This window comes from Triticum urartu, chromosome 5 (assembly GCF_003073215.2).
Source record: "Triticum urartu cultivar G1812 chromosome 5, Tu2.1, whole genome shotgun sequence".
Lineage (NCBI taxonomy): Eukaryota > Viridiplantae > Streptophyta > Magnoliopsida > Poales > Poaceae > Triticum > Triticum urartu.
In genome coordinates, this window is record NC_053026.1 from 153,087,037 (window position 1) to 153,098,664 (window position 11,628).

The 11,628-nt window shown below is 41.7% G+C and overlaps 1 long non-coding RNA gene across 1 annotated transcript; it reads left to right on the top strand.

Annotated features, from left to right (window-relative positions):
• The first annotated feature begins 373 nt into the window (after positions 1-373).
• Positions 374-1,301, top strand: LOC125555779. The gene is made up of 2 exons (XR_007304856.1): positions 374-1,002; positions 1,104-1,301. It is a non-coding gene; the product is annotated as an uncharacterized LOC125555779 (long non-coding RNA).
• Positions 1,302-11,628: the final 10,327 nt, after the last annotated feature.

Here is an 11,628-nt window from a genome sequence, read left to right on the forward strand (position 1 = left end):
CCCCGACGACGGTACTGGCCCGGACTCGGCTCGCGGCACACCATACATGACGAGGAAGGATTGGCTCGACCTCTACTTCGATCGAAACTAGTTTATCTTAGTTTAAATTTATGTTTTATGTTTGGTTATGCAAAACTATCTGTGTTTATGTTTGAATGCATGCTACTTTCGGTTGAACCTGCTTTGAACTTGATCAAATTGAAGTTTACAACCATAAGTTTAGGGGATCGACAAGAAAAGGCCAAAAATTGCTGGAATATATATATATATAGAGAGAGTAGCACTATTCTAATCCCGGGATTAGAATAGTTATTTGGATCACGTCACACCCTATAAGGCCTGATCAGTTGCTCGCGAACTTGCCGAAGGAAAAAAAACACCAGCCCACGAACTGCCCAGATCGTCATGGAGCGCCCACCCCGATCCCCCTCGCGTCGCCCACTCTGGATCACCCGCCGCCGCGCCTCCCGCGTCGTCGCCTCCCTCCCTGCCCCGCGCCGTGGCCGGGCTCCCTCCAAACAACCGCCGCAACCGGACCTCACCATCGTCGGACGCCGCCGGTCCGGCAACCACCAACGCCGACAAGATACCCGGAGCGCGCATCGGATCCCGCCTAACCGCCGGTCCCCGCGACCCAGGTGGCCAGCGGAGCGGTCAAGCTGCTGCCCCTGCGGGAAGCCCGCGTCGGATCCCGCCTCTCCCCATGTGCATCGGCGTCCACCGCTAGCCCCCAAGCGCGCCACCCAGGGGCCCCATCCCCAGACACCATCCTTCGTCGTTGGCGCACCATGGATGTTTTCCTATTCTGCCTGGAAATTGTTCTCCATCCTCTTGCCTCGCCATCTTGGCGTTCCTCTTACTAGCCTGCCCGTCCTGCAGATTCAGCTAGAACATGCCTTGGCCTGCTGGAAGTGGCCTCGACCTACAGCTGGGCACCCACCTCCACAGGTGTCTACCACCTACAGCCGGCGCTGCATGCCCAGGCCGTTCAACTTTGCCATAGTAGGCTGTTCAACTCCGCCCGTGCTCCTTTGGGATGATTTGATAAAAGTTCATTTTGCAAAACTTCACTAGTTCATACAGCAAAACTAATTTGTTTGCAGCCATTGCCTCCTCCAAAGCCAAGCTATTATACAAAAAGGGTGGTGATCTTCTCATGAGCACTGCCCCAACAGGAACATCTCTCAACTACTATAGTACCTTAGTGTGGAATTTATGTAGAGAACAAGTTCTTATTCTTCTCATGAGCTCTGTACATGCTTGTTTACATTGTCAATGAGAACGAATACTTTTGTTCTTCAGCTTGTTTTGAGGATGTTTGATTGTTATTTATTTTTCGCAAGTTCAAAACTCCAAGTTGTGTATCAGTATAGTTACTTAGCTATATTGTTCTTGTAGGCACATATTTGAAGAGTTAAATAAAATGGAAAAGGAATGCATCAGTATAGCTACTTAGCAGAAAATGGTCAAAGAGTATGTTGCTTCGTTGGTTTTTTGTCTGCTTGTATTTGAAAAATTACATCAAAGAAAATTCAGCAACTTGTGTACGTATGAGGACACCGTGGGAACAATGTTCTGTCCACCATATGTTTTTCCCAATGAGTTTGTTTGTCTTCCATTTTGTATGTTAGGAGAATTGATGCCAGAATTTTTTGTCTTAGAAAGAAGTTCAAATAAATAGATAGGAGAAGGTCACATGTGTGTAACAGGAAAAAGTTTGTGGTTTGAAGGAGGACTGAAGTTCAGCGAGATGTGGATGTGAAGGTTCAGAGATGTTTTTTAGTATATTCAGACATGTTTTTCCTCTCTTGTTTTTTATTTCTTAACTTATTCACAATTGATTAGATAACTTCTAAGGCAACATGTGGTTGTCTGAAAAATTTATGGACTCTTGTGTGTACGTAAAACATTTTGATCAGTATACGCTTTAGTTTATGATTCTTTCTTTCCACTATCACTCAAACTTGGTGTTCCTAAAAAAATATGGTGCACCTCCCATTTGCTGAGTCTTCGTGCCCACAATCTTGTGGTTAAATGACCTTTGTGAAATGTGATGATTCTTCATACACTAGTTTGTGCAAAAGGAAAAATAATATTCAGATGTCTACATCAAAACTCTAGTGCATAAAGCAGATGTTTTGTGTTTATCTCTGAAAAATTGCCCACTTTTGCAGGCCGGCTTTGCCTGCTGCAACAAAAAATAATTATATGTTTTTGCCTAGTTTAGTCAGTTGTTGGAACCAAAAAAGGGGTTGAAGGTCAAAATGTTTTATTCGTGAAGGTGAAAAGTATGTTAAGTATATTTTCTGGAACACTGACACTCTTTGTACATCATGTTGTCAAGTTATTCACACTTGCATTTTCCAGAACAGAAAAAGAAAAGATAGGGTGTTTTAACTTAGTAACCCGCCCCAGCCGACACACCACACTTCCTTCTCTGGCTAGTGTGTATTTAGATAAATGGTTGCTAGAAGTTCAAGCGCTCGGTGAGGAAAAGTTCAAAAAATTCTTGTGAGAGGTTCACCGTGTATTTAGATGTCCAAAATACGTTAAAAATGTTGTTTTTTGGGTTTTAAAATAATCTCTCAAACAAGAGAGAAGTTCAAAATGATAATAACCAGAAGTTCATGTACTGCATGGTGTGTGTTTCGTATAATAAAAATACAATAAAGTAAAACAGAGTGAAGTTCAAACAGACATGCCCCAGAAGTTCAACTACTACACACAGTGCAAAAAACAGCACGTCAAAAATAGAGTGAGGTTCAAACAGACATGCCCGTGAAGTTCAACTACTTCACGCAGTGCATTTCTTTTTGCGATGAACGCATAAATCATAATCTCGCCATTTTCTAATTTACCTAAAAACTACAGGAATATCATTTGTGTAAGTTTCAAGTCCTCGGTCGGAGAAAGTTAAAAAATTATTGTGAGAGGGGTTTGTACAAAAGGAATATCATTTGTGTAACACTGACGATGGATGAGAAAATTACAAACGAAAATATTTCACAGAAGTTCAACTGAAAACAGCAGGAAGTTCAATTACTACAGTGGATGAATTTCAGATGAAAAACTTTTAAAATTGTCACGAATATGAAAAAACGATCAACACGGGAAAGTTAGTGCTTACAGTAGCTTTCCACTGGTATATCACTTGCTCAATTTCAGTGAGTGGATGGAGAGTTACGAGCAGTGGATGGAGACCTACGAGCAAAAAAATCACGTGAAAAACAGAGTGAAGTTCAGGTACACGCGCTGAGAAGTTCAGGTTCTTCACGCGGTGCATTTTCAAAGAATCTGTTTCGCGATATAGGCAGAACGCATGATCCCGCCGTTTTTGAAATTACTTGAAAACGGATAAGAATCAGAGAAAACCATCAACATGAAAAAGTTTCGCATTTTCCGTAGCTTTTCAACGGTATATTATTTGCCCAATTCTGATAAAGTTTGTAGAAATTATGGCGAAAATACGTTTTTCGCCATTTTCGAAACTGACTTAAAACCGTAAAGAATTGGGAGAAACAATACATACCAAAAAGTTTCGCATTTGTTCAAGCTTTCCAACGCCATATCATTTGCTGCATTCGGAAGCACGGTTAAAAAATTAGCTCGAAAATACAAACTCGGTAGGACTTGGAGCATTTTCTATATTACTCTTAAACCATTCAAAAGTAGAAAAAACTTTCAAGATGAAAAACTAGCGCATTTTCATAAGCTTTCCAACGCCATATCATATGCCTCCATTGGATTAGCCGTTTAGAAATGACATTTAAAAAACAAACTCAGCTGTTCGGTTTATGAAATTTTACGTTTTTTTCAAATTACTCTTTAACCATAGGGAATTAGAGAAAACTTTCAACATGTCGAAGGAGCGGTTTTGCAGCAGCTTTCCAACGCCATATTATATGCCTCATTCCGATAAACGGTTTAGAAATGCGATCGAAAATACGGTTCATGTTTTTTATGCGAAGAAAAAATGGTTTTCAAAACTACTTTAAACCGCTTATATTTTGCCAAAAATTTAAGTTGGGTCATGATACTGATGTCCATAGCTTTCCAACGGTATATCGCATGCCCCATTTGGGCAATGTTGCTGGAAGTTCAACCTAGTTCACAGGGAAGTTCAACGTACTATTAGCGAGGCAGGTCAAGTTGTGATCAGAATATTATTCTAATCCCGTGATCAGAATAGTGTTTATGTATACAAAAAAAAAATAATCCCCTCCTAAGTCAAATTAACCTCTCTCATTGTCAGGCAAAGTAGTGGTGGACCAAGCGGGCCCACATATGGAAAGCATTGATATTGCTGATAACCGCTTAAGTGGGTGCAAGAGGACAACCGCCATTGCTTTGCATGTGGGGCAAACATATGTTGAATACATTCACAACTTTGATGTGGCACATGCCTCGAAAACCATAAAGTCCCCACACAAAGCGAGGTTCATGAAGCGTAATGCATATGATGGTCCCCTTCCCCCTCTTCGACGCATACTATATGCTCCTACCGGCTACTGTAATACAACCCAAAAAGAATGCTCCTTGATGGTGAAATTAATTAACCTCTCTCGATGTAGGTTAAAGTGATGTATGCATCGACGATGGCCTCGTGGGCCCACAGATGGAAGCGTCACACGTGAGTGTCCTAGGATAACCACCGCTTGCATGCATGTGGCCCAAAGAGGTGTTGTGTGATGTTTGAATAGCCAATTTCACAACTTTGATGTGACATGTGCCTCGAAAACCGAAAAGTCCCGACACTGAGTGAGGTGTACTTGTTCACGGACGCGTACGTATAGTATATATGCTAGTCCCCTCCCACCTCTTCGACGTGTACTACATATATACTCCCACCATAACACAAACAAAAAAGGTTCTACCTTGCTGGTCAAATTAACCTCACTGCCGACTGTTCGTCAAAGTGATGGACGATGACCTTGCAGGCCCACAGAAAGCGTCACACGCGAGTATCAAGTGTCGTGTAGGACAACCATCAACTGCATTTGCCCAAAACATGTATGTAACATCCCAAAATTCTAAATTTTGGAATGTTATATTAATTAAATTAATTGGATTGTTTGTTTGATTGATTGACTGAAAGTGAGTGAAATTTGAAAGTCAAATGAGAGGGAATAAAAGGACTTTGCCAATCTTTTTCATTTGAGTCTCTATTTAATTTTAAGTTTGAATCTTGTCAAAAATTCTCTGGAAAAAAATACGAGAGGAGGAATATGACACTCCAAAACTCAGAGACAAGGTTTGACAATTTATTTGAAACTCAAATCCTATTTCATTTTGGAGATATCGCAAAAATGTTTTTTTGTATTTTATTTGGTCACGAAAATATGTTCATGTTTTAGGACTTCTAATTCTAAAAAAATTGGCATATAATAAGCCTATATAAAATGTTTTTATTTTCTGTTATTGTTTTTTCCCTCATTGTTTAAAAAAACAAAAAAACAATTTAAAAAAAACGCGCCCAGCAGGCCAGCAAGTCAGCCCAGCTAGCACTAGCCCAAGCCAGCGACCGCAGCGCCAGGCCAGCTAGCGGCCAGTGCACGCAGCAGCGAGGCAGTGCCCCACGTGCTTCAAAAACAAAAAGGAGACCGAGCGACCAGTGCACATTTCCCTTGTCCGCTGCCTCCCTTTGCTCGCCCGTGTCTCTCTCTCTCTCTCCTTGACTCTTTCACACCTGGCATCGGACCCCACCTCTTTCCTTCTTCTTTTTCTGCACGAAACCAAATAGGATCCCAGCTCGCGCACGACGCCGCCGCCGCGTCCAATTTCTTCAGGAACCCAACCCCGAGTCCACCCCTTCCCCAAACTTCATGTCCTATAAATAGCCACGACTCTGCTCGACTGATTTCCCATGAAACCCCTCGCCAAAACACACCGTATAGCACGCCCTCACCGTTTGGATCTCACCGCAGAAGCTACAGTTCATCGCCGGATTCCTACACCCGTGAGCTATTCCGAGCCTCCCTCTTCTACAGTTCGGCTTATTTTGATCCCTAGATTCATTTTGACAAGGTCTTGGGATCCCTCTTCAACTACAGCCGTGGTACCAACCTTGTTGTCTTTGCTGGAGCACGCGGAGCACCGAGCTTCACCGCTTCGTTCCGTCGCTATTCGTCGTCGTTGACCATCTCCGACTCCACCCCCGGACGAGCCAAACTCCATTACATCCCCTAGACTCCTCCATCGCCGCCGAAGATCGCCGGAGCCGCCACCCCACCGGCGCACTGCTTTCCTGCATGCGCAAACCACGCTATAAGCTCTTCACGCGCCCCTGTTAGTCCTCGTTGAAAAAAATGAACCAGTTAAGTTTTTATTTATTTAACTAGATATGTTTTGTTTAGATACGATTTATTTTGGTTTAGCTTGAACCGGCTCGCCGGTCTTCTGTCAATAAAATGTACCAACACATTTTCTGTTAGAGTTCGGCCGAGCGCCATATAGCATTGGATCGCCCACCTGTTTAGCCCAGTTACAGCCTGACAATTAGCACTCATCTGTTTTGCTTTTTATTATTTTCATTTCTGTTTTAAAAACAGAAAAGGTTTCAATTTTATAAACTCCGTATCTCTTAGGATTTTTATTATTTTAATTTGATTATTTTTGCACTAGTTTGGAAATTTCTTGTTGTTTCTGTACATACCAAGTTTTACCACATTTGAAAATATTGATTTTAATTTGCTTCAAACCCTGTTTTGTGAATAACTTGAGTTTAAAAATAGGTTTTTGATTAATTCTTTTTGATCCTGGTCACTAGGACCTTTGCCTATCTGGAAGTGTTGAGTATTTTATTTTTAGGTTAAATTAATTTAGGGTTTTTGCTAAACAGGGCTTGTTTTGGCTAAATTTTGTTTTATCTTTAAACTTTTACTTTTTAATTGTTTTTAAATTATTTCTTTTTGTCACTTTTGACAAATTTAGTTTTGTTTCTATTGGTCAACAGAAGAAAAAATATTTTTATTTTAGAAATTTATTTTCTTTAATTTTGTAGGAATGCTTGTATAGGTCATAGTTAGAGTTTCATAAAGGTTTTTTATTTGTTTCTTCTTGCTAGTAAAAGTTTATGAAAAATACTTTCTGTTATTTTAATAAAATTGTTAACATATTTATTCAAAAGTTTATTTGTTTTTAACTTTTTATTTAGGGAAAAAGCTATTTCGTAGTTGTGAAGTCATAGAGTTTTCTTTAGTGTTTATTTATAGTTTTCCTTGAAGTTCTTTGGATATTATTATTTGATTTCTTCATTGTTTATTGATAATTGTGGTTGCTATAAATTGCTTGCTAGAACGATTGCTTATGTGAATGCAATGTTTGGCTCTATAGATTTTCTTCGGAGAGTGACGAATAGCATTATCAGGATTATTCTGAGAGTGTTATATCTTCACCAAGTAATAACAGGCAAGTTCACTTTGACCATGTTCTTCGTACCTATGTTTTATTGCAGTTAGTATCACCATTCACATAATCCCTCTAGTAGTGTTATTGACTGCTTGTAGTTGAGTAGAATGCATGAGGTAGGAACCCATCTCCCTGTTATCAAGCCCGGGACGTTATTTATTTTAATGCTACGCTATAGTAGACGGGGTTGGTATGAGTGCTCGGGAGTGGTGTCAGAATGGAGGACTCTAGGTCAATGACGACAACTTCATGATGGAATCTGCAAGGACTACATCTTTAGGACCTCAAGACTTCAAGACTCAAGACAAGAATTCAATACACACTACTGGGTGAAGGATGGTTTAGATGGGCACCCTAGAGCAACCACTGGATGACCCGGGATGCATGGAGAAGCGCCATGACATCTTGCGGAAAGCTTCACACAGACTCAAAGAGATGGAAGAATACTTCATGCCCGGAAGCTTACCTGTGCAACCGCAAGTCATTATGGGCTATGGCTTGGTTGACCTTAGTTGTGGCTCTGGCTGGGACGGTGCTAGCATATGTAGAACCGCGGTAGGATTGGATGAGCACCGGCCAGTGGTCAGGGGAACTCTTCGGAAGACCAGATTTCAGTCGTCCTATTCTCAAACACCATGAAGTGTGAGAACGTAAAAACAAGGATTGAATCTTGCGGGTAAAGTGTACAAACCTCTGCAGAGGGTTAAAACCTAATCGATTAGTCGTGTCCCCGGTTACGGGCAATTTGGGCATCTAGACTTGGATCTATCTCCGAACTCTCAACATTGGACTGATAACTTAATTGTGGCCAACTTATGATGATATGGGCTGTGAGACATTGGTTGGCGGAACCATGTCATGGTAGAAACCTCCGTAGTAAAGACTCCGGTCATTTCCTTTGTTGTAGGGAAAATAAAACCAGCTTTTATGCAAGACAAAACTCAGACACAGAGCCATAAAGCCATATTGCATATAGAATAGTTTTATCATCTGCTTTCTCTTATTACGATCTTGCAAGTACTTTCAATGTACTGACCTACACAGCTGCAACGTATCATGTTGCAGATATTTCTTCGACGAGTAAGAGTTACGATATAGGGAAGGTCTACACTCAACCTACCATTGGCGTTGATGGGACTCCCCACCCGATTTACAGTTTCCGTGAGACTTATGAGGTATACATCAGTTTTATGTTATTTATACATGTGATTGCACTTTGATATATACATTGGTGTACTGTGTGTGCCAGCATACTGATTCAGGGATGGCACAAATACACAGAGACTTGACCGTTTGAAGTCGGGTCGCTACAGAGATGGTATCAGAGCACATGTTGACTGTAGGATGTGACCCTAGAAAAATGGCTTAGTAACAGGAAGACCATGATAGGAACGACTTCTATTTTATACTGCTCTCGTAACTCTTGAATTCTCTTACTAAACCTTCCCTATTTCAAATTTACATGAAGAGCTACATCCTGAACAAAAGAGAACACTACGAGAAGGTCCTTGGAGGCCCATTCCTTGTGGAGCTGGCAAAAGTGCTGAAACTGCCGATGCCGGAGATTAAGGCAACCAAGAGGACATCGAGATCATGGGGAGTCAAGACCCAAGTTTTTGGCCATAAAGAAGACCCCAAGACTGCAGGCATTAACTTCGGAACGATAAATGGTGACTGTGACATGGGCATAAACCTTGCCGTCCATGATGCTATTGCACGCTTATGCTATCGTCATTGCGCTGCACTAAACCCACACTACTTTGGAAAGGTTGGATGGCAGAAGGTTGATGGAGCCACCACTGCCTTGATGGAAGCACAGAAGATGAAGTTCTCCCCACTGTTGGTGTATAACCAAGATCTGGAGCAATACGTCAAGAATCTTCAAATGGATCTTTTTAAAGCCCTGATTGACAATGAGCAGTACGAGAAGAGGTCGAGACTATGAGGCTGAAGGTAATCAATCTAGAAGAGGAAAATCTCAAGATCCCGAAGATGCGTTAAGGGAGTCCTGGATTAGGGGGTGTCCGGATAGCCGGACTATACCTTCGGCCGGACTCCTGGACTATGAAGATACAAGATTGAAGACTTCGTCCCGTGTCCGGAAGGGACTTTCCTTGGCGTGGAAGGCAAGCTTGGTGATACGGATATGTAGATCTCCTACCATTGTAACCGACTCTGTGTAACCCTAGCCCTCTCCGGTGTCTATATAAACCAGAGGGTTTTAGTCCGTACGACAACAACAATCATACCATAGGCTAGCTTCTAGGGTTTAGCCTCTCTGATCTCATGGTAGATCTACTCTTGTACTACCCATATCATCAATATTAATCAAGCAGGACATAGGGTTTTACCTCCATCAAGAGGGCCCGAACCTGGGTAAAACATCGTGTCCCCTGCCTCCTGTTACCATCCGCCTAGACGCACAGTTCGGGACCCCCTACCCGAGATCCGCCGGTTTTGACACCGACATGCATCAAGAACTGAAGGGCAGCAGGATCATGGCCCATGCCAAAGACTTTGAGATCCAGAAGCTCAAGGACCAACTCCAGGATATACATGGACGTCACAAGAAACTCCGCGTCAACCGAGATAATCTAGCAGAAGAATTGGAGGAGATGAAGTCCACATAGAAGAAGCCTAGTGCAAACAAGGATCAGGTCCCTGATAGGCTAGCTTAGTAGTAGCCCCACCATGAGAGAAATAAATATGACTGTTTTACGATTAACTACCTGACCATACCAACTTATGTGGGTGGCGATACGGTAGAATTTATTGAAAATGAATGCTTGGTGGCTATTATCTTTGGTGTTTATTGAATGGTTTGATAGATGCGATATTCGTAGGTCTATGTTTATTTCACCATGAGAGACGTAAGTTACAGAAGAGCAACAAAAGGCCTTCATATGGGAAAAGCATCAGGAATTGGAAACTCCCGAGCATTGAAGACCTGAAGAAATGAAGGCGTCATAACGAAACCATGGTAAATCAGACCATTACATATGGTAGAAACTCGGAGCTAGGATTTTTTTGTTGATCATTTGTATGGGTATCCTTCTCTCGCTCTGTCTTATCTCACCCTAAAACCCTAGGACTCATTAGATGATGAATGAACAAGGACTGGTATTCTCTGGGCCAATGACTCAACCAAAGGCAGAGCTATGGATTAAAAACATGGAGGATCACTTTGGAAAAAATTGATTGCAAGGAAATATGAGGTTCAATATGCTCTTCGGTACTTTACAAAGAGAGATGCAACCTGGTGGAAAATGCATCAAGCCATACAAGGATTTAATGGAGCAAGAACCTGGGAGGAATTCAAGAAGACCCTGTTGAGATCACGTCTCATCCGGAAGCACTGTGATGACCTAATGAAGAAACCTTGTGCTTGCAAGATTTTTGGAGAAATAGGACACACCCATGAAGAACACAAGGATGGATGCCCCCATTGTGAGGAAAATCACTCAGCCGAAGTATGCCCGACTAGGCGGGTTACTTGTTTCCTGGGTGAAGGAACTACGCACTACCCGGCTCAATGTCACATTTACCCCAAGGTACAAGAAGTTACCAAGCAACAAAAACAAGGCCTCGGGGAAAGTTTAGAAGAACCTGTGATGAAGGAAGTTATTGAAGACCCTGAAGAAGGCCTAATCAGATTTTACTCCAACGCTTGCTATTCATGTGGAGAAGGACATCATTCCCAGTATTGCACAAAGGAAAGAGAAGAGTATCCCGGAGACTTCTCGAGAGCAGAAGTGAAGTTTTACCCTCGGGAAATAGAAGCTCCGATCATTAAGAAGGAATCCAAGAAGAGAAAATGAAGGCATCCCCAGAACAACCCAATTTCTGCAGAAAAGGACCTAAGTAATATCACTTGTTTCACTTGCAAGGATTTAGGTCATTACATTGATAAATGTCCAGAAAATAAGCTAAAAATCTAAGGAGCCTACATAATCACAAAGAATCCCTAAGACATGTCGGAAGTCATTTGTTTTCGCTGCAAGGAAGCACGACATTTTTCTAGGGAATGTTCAGATCAGATGAAAGCTGGAGCTGAGTAGTTGAGAGTTTGATATGGATAATAAGTGTAGTAGAAAGCAATTTTATTTTCATAAGTTCGATGAGTTGAATTATGTAATGGAAGCCTCGGAGTTTGTAATGAATTAATTAATCAATAAAGTTAATGTGTTATGATTTCATATGTTGTATGAACAAAGATTTTGG